This window comes from Kogia breviceps, chromosome 3, assembly GCF_026419965.1.
Source record: "Kogia breviceps isolate mKogBre1 chromosome 3, mKogBre1 haplotype 1, whole genome shotgun sequence".
Classification (NCBI taxonomy): domain Eukaryota; kingdom Metazoa; phylum Chordata; class Mammalia; order Artiodactyla; family Physeteridae; genus Kogia; species Kogia breviceps.
In genome coordinates, this window is record NC_081312.1 from 139,221,560 (window position 1) to 139,241,686 (window position 20,127).

The following is a 20,127-nucleotide window of genomic DNA, read 5'->3' on the forward strand; positions in this document are numbered from 1 at the left end:
CAAACTCCCATTCTGAGGTTGTCTACATGAGCCAATGCAGCACAGAGGTGAGAAATATACCCCTATCTCCACTGACTCACCCTAACGAATTACAGCTAATTACCATGTGCCCAGGAGCACGCACAGTCTGCCTTGTATTTATTATCTCATTGAATCCTTGCAACAAATCCTTGATTTGTCTGTTTTATTGAGGACATGGAAGCTTACAATGGTTAGAGGACTCCCTCAAGGTCACACTATGAATGGCGGTCACTGTATAATAGGTTCCTACATGTAACACTCTGCAACAATCGACCCTCTTTTGATTTGTTTTAATGCCTCCTGCTCACACATATACCCTCCCAAACTGTGCTTTCCATGAGATCAGGGCTCAGGTTGCGCCGTATCCACCATGCACCTCACAGACACTCAGAGAAAGATTTGCCAAACTGACTAATTTCAGTTTGATTTGATGAATGACTTCAAAGCCAGGGTTCCTCCATGATAACAAGATGCCTTCACCCTATAAGGCTACAGGTGCACCTTGGTTTAAAAGACTCCCAACTGGGGCTTCCCTGGTGGCGCAGTGGTTGAGAATCCGCCTGCCGATGCAGGAGACACGGGTTCGTGCCCTGGTCCGGGAAGATCCCACATGCCGCGGAGCAACTAAGCCCGTGAGCCATGGCCGCTAGGCCTGAGCGTCCGGAGCCTGTGCTCCGCAACGGGAGAGGCCACAACAGTGAGAGGCCTGCATACCGCAAAAAAAAAAAAAAAAAAAAAAGACTCCCAACTGATAAAATATGAATTTATAAGACCTAAGTTGGAGAAAGGATACAGAGGCCTGAAGGATTCTTCTCCCACTTCAGCCATTCCGCCCTCACATCTGGACAAGCCACTTGGCCTCTCAGTACCTTAGTTTCTCTGTCAGCATGATGGTTTAATTCATCCCCCAAACCTTTGTGAACTCCCACCACGTACTAGATGTGGCACTAAGATGATCAAGAAGAATGGGTGGGAGGTCAACCCCATCCCTCAGAGCCCTGTGCCACCTCCACTCCCCCCACCCCACTAAGCACCAACCTAGATAAAGCACACAGAACGCTTTTCAAACATGTATGGAACAGAGATGGACCTAGGAGAGTCATTTGCATCACAAACGAAATCTTTAATTCTAAAACTAATTCACAAAAAGAAAGGCTAAAGTGACAAGTTCCCCTGACACATTTTTTGAGTCAGGTTCATTTAAGTATTATTATGTACAGTAAATTTCACCCTTTTTTTAAAAAAAAATTTATTTAGTTAGTTAGTTAGTTAGTTTTGGCTGTGTTGGGTCTTCGTTTCTGTGCGAGGGCTTTCTCCAGTTGTGGCGAGCGGGGGCCACTCTTCATCGCCGTGCGCGGGCCTCTCACTGTCACGGCCTCTCTTGTTGCGGAGCACAGGCTCCAGATGCGCAGGCTCAGTAGTTGTGGCTCACGGGCCCAGTTGCTCCGTGGCATGTGGGATCCTCCCAGACCAAGGCTCGAACCCGTGTTCCCTGCATTGGCAGGCAGACTCTCAACCACTGAGCCACCAGGTAAGTCCTTCACCCTTTTTAAGTGCACAGTTCTATCCATTTTGATAAACACACGCAGCTCCTGCTGCAGTGTTAAAAAATAGATTATTTACCTCTAACTTTTCAAGAATACATTATATAAAGTGATGAGGGCACGTATGGCCCAAAGACACAAAATTAATCTTAGCTCTTCTTTCTAAAAGTGAAGGTCCTCTTTCTGCCAGAAGGAAGAATCTAGAAGTAAAAATCTCGTCAGGGGCAGGGTGGTAGGGTGGGGTGGGATCAATTTGCAGATACATCTGCAAGGCAAGGAGCAGAGAGTACCAAGATCTATTGGTCAAGGCAGTTGAATTTCCTTTACTAATTGGAGAGTCCCTCTCCTCAACCCCACACCCTCTCATAGGAAAGCATTTACCAATTTTTTTAAATATACAAACAGAGCCCAAGAACACAAACCTATTTCTACCAAAGGTCATCCTTAACCACTTGCACAGTTTAAAACCACAAAGCCTCCTTGAATTAATTCCAAAAATCTCTAATAAATTTCACATTACTGTCAATGTTCCAAAGGAATTTACCTGGACAAGGAACATAACTTTTTGCTTTAAGATGTATCTTAAAATGAATTGCATGAGCTTATGTACAAAACGGAGGGGGATGATTGTTCAAAGATGATTGTTAAAATTACATCCCTGCTGCAGAACAAGGTCCTGGTAACTCCAGACTACAAACAGCATTACAAGCTGGAAAATGGCAACAAATGCCAATGCTGATTGTTTGTAAACACAGATTGTTTTTTTACCTTACTATGTAGCTAGCTTCTGATAAGAAGCACAACTGTTTTCCAAGCCCTAGCTCAGTGGCACTCAAACCTCAGTATACCTAACAATCTTCTGATTATAAAAACTCCCTATTCTTGGACCCCACACAGACATACCAAATTAGAATATCTGGGGACTGGGCAGCTAGAGTATTTAACCTTATTTCTGGGTAATTCTGAGAGTACTGACCTAAGGACCACACTCTAGGAAATGCAACCCACACTAAGAGAGCATGTGTTTTGTTATATAGTCACTAAAATAAAATCGAGTTGGGACTTCCCTGGTGGTCCAGCAGTTAAGACTCCATACTCCCAATGCAGCGGGCCTGGGTTCGATCCCTGGTCAGTGAACTAGATTCCACATACCACAAATAAAAATATCCCAGGCACCGCAAATAAGAAGACCCAGCGCACCCAAATAAATAATTTAAATAAATATTTTTAAAAATAAAAATAGGGCTTCCCTGGTGGCGCAGTGGTTGAGAATCCACCTGCCGATGCAGGGGACACAGGTTCATGCCCCGGTCAGGGAAGATCCCACATGCCGCGGAGCGGCTGGGCCCGTGAGCCATGGCCACTGAGCCTGCGCATCCGGAGCCTGTGCTCCACAACGGGAGAGGCCACAACAGTGAGAGGCCCACATACCACCAAAAAATAAAAATTAAAATTAAAAAATTAAAAAATAAAAATAAAGTCAACTTGGTGAAGTAACTTGGACACTGATCCTGAGTATGGGTTATAATCTGTAGGCTAATGGCCAAGACTTAGAAATGTTGTCATTATTCAGAGAGATTATCATTGTACTATCAACAGATGAACTACAGTGACAATCTTTTATTAATATTCATTTGCCAGTTCTAAATGTGGTCTCCAGACCAGCAGCTCAGAATTTTTGAGTCCCACCTAAGAAAATCTCTGGGGGTGGAGCCTAGGAATCCAGGTTTCAAAAGCTTCTCTAGGTGATTCTTCTGCACTGGGCATGCGCCATCACATTTTAGTTCACGCAAATACATTTTATAACAGTAAATACTTAATAGTCACAATTTTTCCTTGTCTTGTCCTCTTGCCAATTCTGTTTTTGCTTTGATAAAGCATGCAATGTTTGTCATCACACAGCCTCAACTTATCTCCCACCTGTTCCCCACTGTGGTGCAAGGTGCATCTGTACAGCACAGAAAGCTCAAGACAGATTTATTTTTCATTAGCTGAGTGACACTGAGCACAGCCTGGCAGCTGACCATCCCCATCAGTTTGGTGGCAGGGGTACCATCTAAGAAGGCAATCCCCTTGGGCTCAAAGCACCCCAATTCCTGTGAGCACCTTCCCAGGATGCCTCCTAAGGCCTCCCTGGCAAGCCACCAACAGAAAATCAAATGGGAACCTGGCAGTATTGGTGGGTTCCCCTGCAAAAAATATTATGTCCATGGTAGACTGCATTCATTCTCACATGTTGGAGTCCATCACAATCTCCAGAGGAAATGATAAAAATACAGATTCCTTGGTTGTAACCTCAGCTTCTGGTTCGGTAGTATTCCAGAAAGTCTCCTAAATCTGTGCTTTTAACAAGTCTCCTAGGAGATTCTTATGCATATCAAGACTTGAGAAATCACCAGTGTTATGAGAGAAACCTAGGATACAGAGGAGAAAATCTGAGCTTGAATCAAACTTAGCCAGTATTTAGTGTGTAAACCTTAATACACATCAACTTCCTCAAAGTAGAAATAATACCTGCCTGCCATGATCATTATGATGGCTACAAATAGAGACAAGACCTTAGGAAAATGTAAAGTCCCAGATGTAGGTTAGTGAAATTGGCAGGTGCAGAATTCCCCCCCTATAATGGACAAGGGTCCCTTAGCCTGAAGAGGTAACTTCAGTTAACAAGCATTCCATGTCAGATGCTGATTCTGAGAAACAGGTCAGTTTGACAATATGTTATGCCTTGAATTGCGTCCCCTTAAAAAAGAAATGTTGGGGACTTCCCTGGCAGTCCAGTGGTTAAGACCCTGCACTTCCACTGCAGCGGGCACGGGTTAGATCCCTGGCTGGGGAACTAAGATCCCACATGCCACGTGGCATGCCCCCCCCAAAAAAGAAAGAAATTTGGAGTCCTAACTTCCCAGTCTCTCAGAATATGACCTTATTTGGAAGTAGGGTTTTTACAGAGGTAATCAAGTTAAAATGAAGACATTACGGTGGGACCTCACTTATCTATTGTGACTGGTGTCCTTATAAAAAGGGAAAATTTGGACACAGAAACAGACCTGCCTAGGGAGAAGATGGCCATCGACAATCCAAGGAGAGAGGCCTGGAACAGATGCTTCCTCACAGCTCTCAGTAGGAACCAACTCTTGCCAACACCTTGATCTCGAACTTCCAGCTTCCAGAACCGAGGCAGTAAAATTCTGCTGTTTAAGCCACCAGCCTGTGGTACTGTGATGAGGCAGCCCTAACAAACTCAATCTGTCAGGTTCCAATTCTGGAGCAAAGTGCCCCTCTCTGACTCCTTCTGTGAGGGACATTTGGCCACCTGATGCTTCTCAAGATTCCACAGGGCTTGTTCTCACATCTTCATCAGGTATGTTCATAAAACTGCACATATCCTATTTGTCAGGTCCAAAAGAAAGCCAGCTCTGGGGGGACAGGGCATCACTACTGGCTCTGCCGTGCAGTCTGGAGCCTGTAGCAACTGTCACAAACTCAGAGCTCTAACATATCTGCAAGTTCACCAGCAAGAGCCAGCAAGTGGTTCTTCATTCTTATAAAATTGTGCAAACCTGCCCTGCACAGTCAATCACTCTCCATTTTCCTCTGTCAGGGCAGCACCCACGGCCAGCTTCTTGCTTCCAGCTGGTCTGAGAGCTGGAAGGTCACCCTCAACATGCAGGTACCAAGAGGCCCTAATCAAGAGCACCCATAAAAACCCTCAGGAGATGATTCTCTCAAACTGAGTTCAGCTTTCATTCTTGCCTAAGTAATTCAAAACACACTAGGGAAATGCTCCCAAAGAAGATATAAAGCCCTTCCAAGATGCATTAAAACTGTAACCCTGCAGGGTCTTACTCAGTAGCCAGAGGGAGTGTGGAAGAGAGAGGAGCAGACTGGCCTGGTTGAAATGATTGTCCAGCATCAGGAAGGAGCCGTGTCTGTCCAGAGTGCAAGGCCAGCAAGTATCTCCCATGCTGGGCAACTGTCCCCAGTGCCCTGGCTGATTTTACCCCCTACACACCCTTCCTGGGCGACTTCTCCTAGGAGCCTCCCTAGGGAATTTTAAAAAACAGTGTCCAGGTCCCGCTCGCAGAGATTCCAAATCAGGGGGTGGTTCAGAAACCAACATGATCAGCAGGTTTAAGGAGCTTCCCTGGTGGTTCTGATGCACACCCAGAGCCTAGAATCACAGTCATGAATTAAAGTCGGGGTCCACCCAGACATCCCAGGAAAAGAAGAGAGTGCCCAGTGGTGGTCAGGAGAGTGGGACTCCAGTGCCAGCTTTGCCAAGTGGCTCTAGTCAGTCTCATCCTTCTGGGACTCAGCTCCTTCCCTGTCAAAGGGAGAGGCTGACCTAGAACCATTCAGTCTCCCTTTTTAAAGAAATAAAACACTGATGATAAAAATAAATATGTCCCACAAAGACATCCACTCTTTCTTCCTGGATGTACTAGACACGACGGCTTTGTGACTGACATCTTATCCAGAGGGAGAGCTCCTTTAACCCCGAGGGAAAGGCCCAGGAGTGACAGGTGCTGAGCCCAATTTTCCCTTCAAGGGAAAATTAAGCCTCTTAAAGTGCCCTCAATGTAACCTCTCAAACCCAGGAATAATCTACACTCCCTTTGGAAGATTTGCCACACATGATCTCAGGCCACACTCAGGAAATATCTCCACTTACATCAAACTAGGTCCCGGACACGGATGCCAAGTAATTCAATGGGCAGTCGTGAAGCATGCAAACAGAAAGAGAAGAGAGGGGTCTTGATTTAAACACACAAAGTTTGGAGCCTGGGTGCTTGCGAGAGTAGTTCAGAGGGCAGCAAGGCACGCTTCACCCATCTGCAGGAATTCACTCAGCCAGGGCCTCAAACATCGTATGAGGAAAAGGAGACATCTCCCTGTGCGGTCAAGTGGACTCTGGGGACAAGTGATGCACCAACAATTCACCAGAACACTGAGGTCAGTGATAAACACTTAAGACAAGTGAACTTAACGTCTTCAACCCAGCAGCCAGTTACCAAGCAGACTGTTTAAGAGCCCCTCTTCAGAGATAAAAGCGAGAGGCAGCCATTTGTCTCTGTCTAGCTGGCCTCAGCAGGTGCCTTCCACCACTCAACAAGTATTTAACAAGGACAGGCGCTTCATTCATTCAGTGCTTGAACCCCTAACTCTCAGCACATGACCTAAGAAACACTTCCCCCAAGGGACAACACTTTTCAGCCTCAACATTACTCTCTTCCTTAGCTCCAATCTGGAAAACAATGACTTTACCTCGTGGAAGGCTAACTCTACAATCAGCAAGTTTTCTTCATCAATTACTCACATTAAAATTTTTTTGTTGAAGGAACCTATCTATGAAACAGAATCAGACTCACAGAGAACAGACTTGTGGTAGCCAAGGGGAGGGATGGATTAGGAGTTTGGGATTGGCAGATGCAAACTAGTATATATAGGATAGATAAACAACAAGGTCCTACTATATAGCACAGGGAACTATGTTCAGTATCCTGTGATAAACCATAATAGAAAAGAATATGAAAAAGAATGGGGCTTCCCTGGTGGCGCAGTGGTTGAGAATCCGCCTGCAGATGCAGGAGACACGGGTTCGTGCCCCGGTCCGGGAAGATCCCACATGCCGCGGAGCGGCTGGGCCCGTGAGCCATGGCCGCTGAGCCTGCGCGTCTGGAGCCTGTGCTCCGCAACGGGAGAGGCCACAGCAGTGAGAGGCCTGCGTACCACAAAAAAAAAAAAAAAAAAAAAAAAAAAAAAAAAAAAAAAAAAAAAAAAAAAAAAGAAAAAGAATGTATGTATATGCATAAATGAATCACTTTGCTGTACAGCAGAAATTAACACGACATTGTAAAGCAACTATACTTCAATTAAACAAAAATTTTGTTGATTATCTAACATGTGCCAGACGTTGTTTTAGACACTTGAGGACACAAGTCCCAGGGATGTTTTCTCTCATGAGCTTACATTCTAGTGCTATGAGACAGACAATAAATGAATCATGTATGTAACACAGGCAGACCTCATGTTACTGCACCTCACTTTATCGCGCTTTGCAGATACCACCGTTTTTACAAATTGAACGTCTGTGGCAACTCTGCGCCAAGCAAGTCTAACAGGACCATTTTTCTATCAGCATTGGCTCTTTTCCTGTCTCTGTGTCACATTTTGGTAATTCTCACAATATTTCAATTTTTTTCAATATTATTATATTTGTTATGGTGATGTGTGATCAATGAGGTATGTGTGATCAATGACCTTTGATGTGACAGTTGTAATTGTTTTGGGGGCACCACAAACTGCACCCATATAAAATGACAAACTTAATCAATAAATGCTTGTGTTCTGACTGCTACACTAACCTGCAGCTGTCCATCTCTTTCCCTCTCCTCCAGCTTCCCTGTTCCCTGAGACACAATACTGAAATTAGGCCAACTAATAACCCTACAAAGGCCTCTAAGTGTCCAAGTGAAAGGAAGGGTCACACATCTCACTTTAAATAAGAAGCTAGAAATGATTAAGGTTAGTGAGGAAGGCATGTCAAAAGCCCAGACAGGCCAAAATCTAGGTCTCTTGTGCCAAACAGCCAAGCTGTGAATGAATGCAAAGGGAAAGTTCTTAAAGAAAATTGGAAGTACTACTTCAGTGAACACACAAATGATACAAAAGGGAAACAGCTTTATTGCTGATACGGAGAAAGTTTTGTCGGTCTGGATAGAAGAGCAAACCAGTCACAACATTCCCTTCAGCTAAAGCCTAATCCAAAGCAAGGCCCTAAGTCTCCTCAATTCTAGGAAGGCTGAAAGAGGTGAGGAAGCTGCAGAAGAAAAGTGTGAAGCTAGCAGAGGCTGGTTAGTGAGGCTTAAGGAAAGAAGCTGTCTCCATAACAGAAAAGTGCAAGGTAAAGCAACAAGTGCTGACGTATTGGGTTGGCCAAAAAGTTCATTCGGGTTTTTCTGTAACATCTTGTGGAAAAATCCAAATGACCTTTCTGGCCAACCCATAGAATCTGCAGCAAGTTATCCAGAAGATCTAGCTAAGATCATTAACGAAGGAGGCTACACTAAACAACAGATTTTCAATGTAGATAAAACAGCCTTATACTGTGAGAAGATGCCGTCTAAGACTTCCATAGTTGGAGAGGAGAAGTCAATGCCTGGCTTCAAAGGACAGGCTGACTCTTGTGAGGGGCTAATGCAGCTGGTGACTTTAAATTGAAGCCAGGGCTCATTTATCATTCTGAAAATCCTAGGGTCCTTAAGAATTATGCTCAATCTACTCTGCCTGTGCTCTGTAAATGGAGCAACAAAGCCTGGATGACAGCACATCCAGTTTACAACGTGGCTTACTGAATATTTGAAGCCCACTGTTGAGACCTACTACTCAGAAAAAAAGATTTCTTTCCAAATACTACTGTTCATTGATGATGCACCTGGTCACCCAAGAGCTCTGATGGAGACGTACAATGAGATGAATATTTTCCATGCCTGCTAACACAACATCCATTCTGCAGCCCATGGATCAAGGAGTCATTTCAACTTTCAGGTCTTATTCTAATAAGAAATACATTTTGTAAGTCTGCAGCTGCCATAGACAGTGACTCCTCTGATAGATCTGGGCAAAGCAAATTGAAAACCTTCCAGAAAGGATTCACCAGTCTAGATACCATTAAGAACAATTATGATTCACAGTAAGATGTCAAAATAACAACATTAACAGGAATTTGGAAGACATTGATTCCAACCCTCATGGATGACTTTGAGGGTTCAAGATTTCAGTGGAGGAAGTAACCACAGATATGGTGGAAAGATCAGGAGGACTAGAATGAGAAGTGGAGCCTGAAGATGTTACTGAATTGCTGCAATCTCATGAGAAAACCTGAATGAATGAGGAATTGCTTCTTACGCATGAGCAAAGAAGGTGGTTTCTTGAGATGGCATGTATTCCCAGTGAAGATGCTGTGAAGATTACTGAAATGACAACAAAGGATTTAGAATATCACATAAACTTAGCTGATAAAACAGCTGCAGGGTTTGAGAGAACTGACTCCAATTTTGAAACAAGTTCTACTGTGGATAAAACGCTATCAAACAGCACTGCATGCGACAGAGAAATTGTTCGTGAAAGGAAGAGTCAATCAATGGGGCAAGCTTCATCACTGTTTTATTTTAAGATGTGGCCACAAGCACCCCAACCTTCAGCCACCAGCTCCCAAACTGGTCAGCAGCCATCAACATAGAGGCAAAACCCTCCACCAGCAAAAAGATCATGACTCTCTGAAGACTCAGAGGATGGTTACTACTTTTTTGCAATAAAGTATTTTTTAATTAAGGTATGTACATTGTTTTTTTAGATGTAATACTATTGCACACTTTTAATGGACTACAGTACAGTGTAAATATACACTGGAAAACAAAAAATACGTAAGACTCTATTTTGATATTCACTTTATTGCCGTGGTCTGGAACGGAAATGATACGAAAACAAAGAAGAGGCTGAGAGCAGGGGCTGGGGGATGCCAGGGAGACCTCTAAGGAGGTGATACTGGAGCAGACTCCTAAGTCAAGTGAAGTGTGAGAGAACAGCCCCCTCCTTCAGAAGCCAGGAGGGGGAGATCCAGCAGCAGAGCAGGAGCTGGAGCGGCCAGAGTGCAGGAGGAGAACCAGGTGAGGATTGCAGTGCAGAAGCCAAGTGAAGACAGCCAAAGAGAGAGCTGGCTAACTGCTGCCAAGAGGCTGCAGGCGATGACAGCTAAGAGTTGGCCATTAGGTATCACTGGTACCTGAAGAAGCATGGTTTTGGTGAAGGGACGGGGGGCGTGCAAGAAGCCAAACTGGGGTGGGTTCAAGACCGAATGAGAGGGGAAACGGGGCAAAATGCATGACAGTTCTTTTAGAAAATACTGACTCCAAGGGAGAATGAGGAATTGGGAGAACAGCCGACTAGGATGTTGGGTTGAGAGTGTTTTGTGGTTGCTGCTTTCTCCCTTAAGATGAGAGATACCAGAGCATGTTTCTTATGGAGATGATCCATCAGAGGGAGAAAACTAATGATGCAGAAGGGAAAGGAGATTCGTGCATGAGTGAGAGCCTTGCACGCCAACAGGGAACGGGCTCCAGTTCACACGTGGTTCCAGTGCTGTGTGGTTATGGTGCAGGGAGGCTAGCAGATTTAGCACGAGGAGATGATGAAACTAGTTCCTAATTGCTTCTTTTTTCTCTGTGAAATAAGCCAAGTCATCAGCTGAGAGTGGGGTGGGGACAGAAACATAGTGGGCTGGGCAGTGTCAAGAGTCCGCCTTGAGGTTTATGGTCATAAATCAAAAGCAAGGCGATGCAGATGGCTGGTTTTCTCCAGCCAGGTTCATCAGCCTGAGGCAGTGGGCAGAGGGTGGGGTTTTCCCAGGAAAGTAAGATGAAGGGAGAAATGGTCAAAGAGGTTGAGGTTGTATGGAAGCACCTGGGGGTAGGGGTGGAGGGGAAGAGTGGTAGGAGGTAATAAGTATGATGGACAATGAAGTGGAAGGGTCACCAGGTCAGAGCCCCATGTAGGGTGCAGGATAGGTAGAACAGGGTAATAACAGGAATAAGACAAAAGAGAAAAGGTGAGGGTCAGACTGGGATGCTTGTCAAGATTTTGGTGGAGGTACAGTTACTGGTAATGATAAGGTCCACAACTGTGGCTGCAAGTTTAGTGGGTAATCAAATCAACTTAATGGGTCATGACCAGCAATTTTTTTTAATGACACAGAATAAAAAGTATGCAACTACATTATACCTAGTAAGGGTAAACACTGTTCCGTGAAACTTGTTTCAGTTGTATGTGTATTTGCATTGGGTCTCACATAAGATGTATTTCTCATATGGATCAGTGTTTAAAAAAAAAAAAACTCCCAGGACACCAGGGCAAGGTTTGTCTACCATGGCACTGCTTACATTTTAGCCCACGTGATTCTCTGTGGTCAGGGCTCTCTGGTGCATTGTAGGGTGTTTAGCAGCATCCCAGGCCTCCCCTCACTGGACGCCCGTAGCACCCCTAGACATTGCCAAATAGCCTCTGGGTGGCAAAACTGCTGAGAACCAGCAGCCTAGAAATAACCATGGGAGGGATGGCTGAAGTAGCGAGAGGAAAAGATAACTAAAAGAGAGTTGGTCAGGGCTTCCCTGGTGGCGCAGTGGTTGAGAATCCGCCTGCCAATGCAGGAGACACGGGTTCGTGCCCTGGTCCGGGAAGATCCCACATGCCGCGGAGCAACTAAGCCCGTGAGCCATGGCCGCTAGGCCTGCGCGTCCGGAGCCTGTGCTCCGCAATGGGAGAGGCCACAACAGTGAGAGGCCCGCATACCGCAAAAAAAAAAAAAAAAAAAAAGAGAGTTGGTCAAAGGACTGAACTGGGGGGGGACAATCTATATAGATGTCCAAGTTACCAAAAATGTTGATGGGGGGGGGGGACTGTGGGCCAGATGAACAAGATCTTCAAAGAATGAGGTAAAACAACTACTGAAGCCCGGGTGCCTAGAGCCTGTGCGCCACAACAAGAGAAGCCACCGCAATGAGAAGCCCACACACAGAAACGAAGAGCAGCCCCCGCTCGCTGCAACTAGAGAAAGCCGGCGGGCAGCAACGAAGACCCAACGCAGCCAAAAGTAAATACATTTAATTAATTAATTTTTTAAAAAAAAGAGTGAGGGAAAGTGACCCAGAGGGCTGTAGATGAATGTTGTAGAGAACTACCCCGGCTATGCATTAGAATTACCTGGAAAACTCACCCACCAATGCCCAGGCCCCACTCTGACCAACCAAATCAGAATCCCCAGGTGACCCCAATGTGAAGCCCGGGTGGAGACCCCTACAGAAGATGCCCACCCTCCAAGGCCCAGCTGAAGTATGACCTCCTTCATGAAAATTTCCCTCCTATTTCACTTCTTTTCATACACCCCACTCATCACAACGAATCTTGCTTTGCTTATAACTTACATGTGAAATCATCAGAAAAGAAAAGCACTAAAATTAAGCAGCTAAAAACAGAACAAGTGTTTATCTGCTGAAGAATTTTAGAATTAGGAGATCCGCTAGCCGGGAGTCTTTCAGGGAAACTTCTTGAGCTTCAGGTCAGCCACTCCTCTGGAGGGCATCCAGACAAGTGAGGGTCGCCGAGCACAGCCCAGCACTTATGTGTCACTGATAAGCATTGTTAGAAATATGTCCCCTCTGGAGGCACTGTAATAAACACTTGTTGAAATTAATGACTACTGTACTTCATCCCCACCCCACCCCAAATGCACCAATGACTAGATTACAACAATTTAAGCACCATTTATTATCTGATCACCATTTTCTTCACAATACCCTTCACATGTAGCCAATTTTTTATTAAAAGCAATCAGTGACGTCAAATCTTGAATATGTATATAAGTATGATGAAAAACAAAAAGACAGGAACCAGAGACTAATAGTCTTCTCTGCTTTCCCATGAGAAACCATTACAGAATATTTAAAATATCACTGAACTCTGACGTTCACCGTTGATTAACCACATACAACCACGTATGAAATATTACTACTTCCCCAAACACCTACAAAAGATACAGAAAACAGTTAAGTAACATAACTCAAATATTTCTTTTTCCCAGCTTGGTGAAACTGATTAAACAGTTTACTTGCCATGATTGGCACCCTAACTTTCATCCATGAAAGGGCAGAGCACTGGCTAGACGAGAACACAAGAGCTGCAAAACAGAGGAAGCTGTTCCTCTACACCAGTGGTTTGCAAATTGTGGTCCAGGACCAGCAAGATCAGCATCACCTGCGAACTTGGTAAAAATGCAAATTATCAGTCCCCACCTAAGACTAACAGAATATGAAACTGTGGCCTAACAAAGTGGGTTTTAACAAGCCCTCCAGGTGATTCGGAGGCATTCTCTCCTGGAAACCACTGAATCTAAACCATGGTTTTCAAATTTGCAGCACAGCCCTGGCTTCCAGGGGGTTGAGATTCTGAGCCTCCCACTAGCATCCACAGAATCACGTGGTATGTACTTTTTAAAATGTGAACAGAGATTCCACTGCTTTTGAAAGTTTCTTATTTTTGTAGTGACTGCCAAGAACGGAAATACTATCAAGTTTCCAAAATCATATCAAGGGCCAGGATTGAAAATGGTACACAGGGAGAGCAATCAGCTAAGCTAAAGATAGTGTGGAAGGAGACCAAGGTTCAAATGCCAGCAAAGTCATTTAACAGCAACTTTCTGGGGCTCAGGAAAACCAAGTTTGAGGAGATACTGCTCCGCTCTAGGAAGACTCTTCAGTTGGCCAGAAGACCTCCCCCTCCACCTTCAGAATGGGATCAGAGAAAGTCAGGGAAAAGGAGACTGCCTGCTAAGAGCTTTCATGACTTCTTATTGTCACTCTCCTGGGAGATAGAGGTAAATAGCTCTTCTAGAAGCCATGGCTTACCCTGAAGGAATTTACTTAAACTTGGGAAATCTCAGAATTTTAGAAGATAATTAACTGAAAGTTTCCAAAGAGACAAGAGATTGCTGCAGAAGGCATCAAAGAAAACATGATATTGCCCAAATTTGTTTCTAAAATGGTTCCAGACAAACTTCCTATTCATTAACCAAATAATACTTTAAAGAGTTTTCATACAGAAAAGCCTGCAAGTTTGAGCAAGTAAAGCATTCAAGGTGTATGGGGAGCAAGTTAATCACCCCTCTGCCCCAATGCTAATTTTAAACAATATTAAATTGTATGTGTCCTTCCATATCTTTCTCCAAGGTCATACACCTAGGGCTTCTTTTTTAAATTGGAAATAGGATCATACTATTGATACATATGATACTCAGCAACTCGATTTTATTTACATGAAATGTATCACAGACATCCTTCACAAAACAATCCATAGTAGCTGTACCCTATTTTATTCATCCTACTGATGGACATTCATGTTGCTTCTAGTTTATTTACTGTAGTAATCCTGCAATAAACATCCTCACACACAGATCCCTACATGCTGATGTTTTTACTTCTGTAAGAAAGGATTCCAAATATGAAACTTCTGGTTCACATGGCATACACATTCCAAATTTTCACCAAAACTGTCTGCTTTCCCTAAAGGCTGCACCAGTTCATACTCCCCCCAAGAGTCTGAGGGTTGCCCCCAAACCACCTAATGGAGGATGTTACCAATCTTTACAACATGAATTAATTGAACAGAAAACTAATATCTCTTTGTTTTTTAATTTGCATTTCCCTGACCATTATGTACGTTGAGAATCTTTTCACATGTTTATGACCATTTGTACCTCTTGTCTTAGGAATTGCCTGTTCACATCCTTTGTATATCTTTGATCATGCTGTCCTTCAAGTACTGTTTAATCTCACACTAATCCCCTCTCGCCCCCAGAATCTATGAGATGTGTCAAGTATAAAAGAATATCACCCTCTAGGAACTCAGTGTGTGGGGTGAGGCCAGGGGATGACTTCTTAGCTTGAAGTACACAGTAAGCCCTCAAAAACAATTTCTGAATAAGTGAATAGCAAGCTTAGAGAATTCTGTTTGTTAAGAGTGCAGCTAAAAGAGTAAAAAGGAAACACAAATATTCACTACTTGTTCTGCATATTCAGAACAGCATCACTTTGGCTGAAATTAAATTGTTGGTTAAAGGAGAAACAAAACCATGGTCTTGGCACTGACTCTGACAATGCACTGTGAAACGGGTGGCAAAAGAGCCCAGTCTTAATTCATAGCTCTGGGTGGTACATAAACAAAAGCTCTCAAAACCAAGTGACACCTGCCACTAAGCCACAGGCTGTCAGTTTGGTCAATGGACAGGAGAAGCCTACCTTAAACATTTTGTTCTTTTTTTGTTTTTTGTCTCCAACGCCATCCAAGATTTTTTAGCCTTTCAAAATCTCCTGCTTATTGGGGAAGGGGAGCGAGGAGGGCCTGCAGGGGGGTTTGACAGAGTTCAGATTCCTTAACCCTTTTAACTTTAGGCAAAACATCTGGTTATAGCCAGCATTTATCCCCATTATTTGCAATAGTTCTGTTTGGCTAATGTCTTAGCTAGTCTCCTTATTAACTATAAAAGTAATAGGATTAAAAACTTCTGGGGGAAAGTACTGTAATTAAAAAGGCACCAGTTGGGTATGGTAAGCTGTAATTCTGGTCCTGCTTATTAAGTTTTCCTTCTTGGCTTTAATTTTTTTTTTGTACCCATAAAAATAACTTTGAATTATTTAACTCTTTTTTAGTACTTCCTGTATTGGCTAAACACCACCCCTAATCTCCAAGAAAACATATGACTCAAAAGTTCTGGAATAGTAATGTCACAGAACACAAGTTTTAGACACTGTCCCAAATGTCAAGCATGCCACACACACTACAACACACACACACACACACACACACACACACACACACACACACACACACAGCCTGGTAACTTGACAGGCAACTCTCCAAAATGAATAGGCATTTTCTCACCTCCTGAAGTTACAAAATCTTCTCAATAGGAAAAAAATTGCAGGAACTTTGATCAAGCCATGAGGTTATAATAAGAATCAGGCAAGAGGCAACAAAGCACAATTTATAACACTTTGTTAAAAGAGGCATAAAAAAATAAATAAATATTGAGGTAGTATACCTGGGAATGAAAACTGAAGGGTTTGCAATAAAACTTCTCTTTTTAAAATCTTTTATTTTAGCATTATTGAGAAAACTCCTTTAAGACTTTTATTATGTAATGTTTAGCACATGCACAAAAATGTGACATATGTATATAGAGTTATAAAGCACAATCCTAAGATGAATAAATACATCTTTAGATTTTCTTTTTTCCTGAGCATAGTTGGTAAAGATTTAAATTGTTCATCACCTGTAACCATCCTTAACTGTTCTTAGGAACAAATGATCTGCTGGGAGCCAGGAGTGGAGGAATGGGGGAATCAGTATAATTTTGAGCTATAAAAGAAACTAGGTTAAAGCAAAAAATACACACACACACAAACACACACACCCCTATTTCTAAAACCTGACTTTGCTTTAAAATGCTCTAGGGAACAGTGTTTGAAAAAACCTGAACAAGTAGATTTAACAGTAAGTGAATTCAAGACATATAAATAAACCTTTGCCTACAAAGAATTTCCCCAATAACTAATTGGACAGGATCATTTTAAAAGTGCACCTTTGGCGCAGCGGTTGAGAGCCCGCCTGCCGATGCGGGGGACGCGGGTTCGTGCCCCGGTCCGGGAGGATCCCACATGCCGCGGAGCGGCTGGGCCCGTGGGCCCGTGAGCCGTGGCCGCTGCGCCTGCGCGTCCAGAGCCTGTGCTGCGCAACGCGAGAGGCCACGACAGTGAGAGGCCCGCGTACCACAAAAAAAACCAAACAAACAAACAAAAAAATAAATAAAAGTGCACCTTCCCTTTGGAGGTAGAAGCACAACATCAATGCCAAAACCAGAAACTCTAATAACTCTTTAGTATCTCCCTGATGACCTGAGTGGGCACAAAGGCAGAGAGAAACCAGGGACTTCCCTGATCTGAGGAGCCCTGTGTTTCTGGGATTCAAGGTACCACTTCTAAGACTGGGAACTTTACAAAAGGGATGGAGGCTTTCAGCAACTGATTTGATTCTCTCCTAAATTAATTATGCTAATTCTAGATAAATGTATCTTAGGCTCAGGGTGTTCTCCACAATTCTAGGGCTCAGTGTAAACAAAATTAGCATTCGTGCAGGTATCCCTCCTCTCTCAAGGCCATTTGTCTTGTCACACCACCGCACCTCCAGGGTTTTTGCATGGATATCCCAAGTCAGCCAACAAGGAAGATAGAATCTTGTAAACCCAATGGTTGACATTCCCACTGGAGGCATTTACTGAAGTGGACAGACGCAAGAGCAGCCTAATCCCTGACAACAAAGGGCACATCTCTGAGATGAAAGTCTCCCCCCATCCCCTACATCCCTTCTGTGATCCCCTGAAGCCTCTCCAATGACAAAGCCCCAAAGTGCTGACATGACCTCAATAGTATGGCATCATTTCTCTCGCCAAGGAGAACGGCTGGCACGTTCCGGCCAGCGAACTGTAGGTCAGCCAACACGCCCTTCCCCTGCTCCTTCGCAGAGATCACAATCTATTTCAAAAGTAGATTCCCCACTGTCCACTCCTGAGGAGTCGCCAACTCCAAGCTCTGGAGGAGGGAGAATAGCGCGCAACCCGACGAATGCCACAACTCAGCACGCCGGGTACTATCAGAAGCCAAAGTAAGTGGTACTAAGAGCACCAGGCTCTTAGTAATTTATTACATTTGGGGGTTCCAGTTCTCCGGAACATCATTCCTACTCTCCCGTCTTTAATTGTGTCTTGCACAACGCCAACACTTCAGCTCATTCCTCTCTCATCGTCTGGAAATAGCCAGAGGTTAGTTTTCACCACAAGACAGGGACTGAATCAATCTCCTTTCCCCAGGTCACCTGGCCTCTTCACGGGCAGCAAAAATCCAAGTTTCCTCACGCGTCTCCTGAAGCCCCAACTTCTGGAAACGCCGCCCACCCCACCCCCCTTAACCTCGCCCCCACGAGCTGGCACCGCGGCGAGAGACGAGCACGCAGCCGCGGGCGCTGCTGCTGTCGCGGCCGCAGCCAGGGAGGCGAGAGGAGGCTCGGACTGGTGTTCCGCCCCAGAGCCCCCGCAAGCCAGGCCGTCGGCCCCGACGCGAAAACCGGGCGCCTCCTCTCCGCGGGGAGTGAGATCCCGCGTTCTGCGGAGCGCCCAGGAGGATCCCGGCGCCGACAAAACGCTCCGCACCGGTGCCCGGCCGGGGGACGCGGCCAAGCGCACGGCTCCCGCGGAGCCCCAGGAAGCCGCGGCGGCAGAAGAGGGGCGTGTTCCTTGCGCCTCGGGGCCCGACCGCCGCGTCTCGGCTAGACCGGGGATGGAGACGAGCCAAGCGTGCAGTCCCAGACGGCGGCTCTCGGCCCTCAACCCCGGCGGGCCGGCCTGACGACGCGCTGCAGCCCGCGCGCCCTTGCGGGGACAGGCGCGGTGCGCGCCCTGCGGGGCCGCCTCCGTGCCGGCCTGGGCGCGCAAACTTTCCGAGCGAAAACCGCTCCAGCCTCTCCAGCGGGGGCGCCGCGCTCTCCCTCGGGCCCACCAACTGTTCGCCCCCTCCCCTCCGTAGCCAAGACCCACTGAAAATATGGCGCCCTCGAACGTCGCTCCTCGGTCCCCTCAGGGAATCCCGAAATGCCCGTCTCCAGGACCCCCGGCTCCCGGTGGGCGCGAAATTTCAGCTCTTGGGGCCGAGGAAGGAGAGGGCGCCCCTGGTCCAGCGCGAGGCCAGCGGCACTGAATCCCAATCCTCCCCTAGCTCTAGGTCCCTCAGCGGCCAGCAGTTTGCTAGTGGCAAGATTGCCAAGTAAAGGGGAATCGTGGAATCTGCAGGTCTGAGAGTCCGGGACTGGGAAAGGAGCTCCGCACCAGCCGGCTGTCTGCCTGGAGCCCGGCCGGAGACTTGTTTGCAAAGTGGCGCTGGAGTCGGGGCGACCAGTGCTGGAATGAAGCCGCTCCGCCCGCTCCAACTCTCCTGGCGCGGGGACCCGGCCGGGGCTGAGGGGACACTCCATGCAGGCGGGGCCGCTTTTCAAAGCCCAGTTACCGGAAACCCAGTGCGAGCCCCGGAGGGGACCGGCTGCCCACGGCTAGGAATCCGCTCTCGGGCGCCGGCTGAGAGGCTGTTTGCAAACCGCGGCGCCCGGGTCCAGTGCAGTGAAACGTGCATGTGCGATAGACAGGTGCATTAATTTAATTTTATTTTTATTTTCTGCAAAGAGCCCTCCTAGAACATCAAATCTGGGAGCTTTGCGGGGTTGTTTGCATCACTCACGAGATGCAAAAGGAAGGGAAAAACCACCCACATTTTCCTTCTGTAGAGGGGAGGGAAAAGACACGAGAAATTCATGCAACGTGCATGCAGCTGGAGGAAGAGGAAAACCCGAGTGAGTCGTGAGCCTTACCGGCGGATGCATTTACTGTCTCACTGCAGAGCGCCTGCACCGGAGTGCAGCCGGCGACCCCCCGCGCGCCCGGCGACCGCTCCGCTCCCGCAGCCGCCTCAGCCGCTGCCGCCGCCGCTGGCTCCAGGCGCGGAACAAGAGCCGAGGGCGAGCGCGAGCGCACGGCCCGGGCGCGCCGGGAGGGCAGGAAGCGCGTCATCACTCGGGGACGGCGCGGCCCCGCGCGGCTCGGGTCCGGCCGCGGTGCAGCGCGGCTGCCGAGCTGGGCCGGCACAGGCTCTCGCGGGCCCCTTCTGGGTCTCTAGCCTGCTGTCCGGTGGTGGGAGGGTCCGCGAGGCAAGGCGACGCGCCGGACGAGCTGTCGCAGAACTCGGGCTCTGCTATGCAACGGTGGGAGGGGATGCACCGTCTTGGGAAATGGGGCCCCTAGGTCCGCAGAGCGCTTCCCTTGACCGCTGGCCCGCCGCTGGAGGAAGCGAGGTGCGGTTCCGACGGGAAGACCCTGGGGGGTTCGGGTCCTACTGCGACTCTGTCGGCG

General features: G+C 46.5%; 1 protein-coding gene across 7 annotated transcripts in view; it reads right to left on the reverse strand.

Annotated features, from left to right (window-relative positions):
* TLN2 (talin 2) overlaps positions 1 to 19,757 on the reverse strand; it is a 463,505-nt gene extending 443,748 nt beyond the window's left edge. For 5 of the 7 annotated variants that reach the window (XM_067029739.1, XM_059058563.2, XM_067029737.1 and 2 more), the window contains exon 1: positions 19,590 to 19,757. The gene's annotated coding sequence lies outside the window, so the exon portion shown is untranslated. The remainder of the gene's footprint in view (positions 1 to 19,589) is intronic. The other 2 variants (XM_067029736.1, XM_067029735.1) reach the window with 2 other exon arrangements.
* Positions 19,758 to 20,127: the final 370 nt, after the last annotated feature.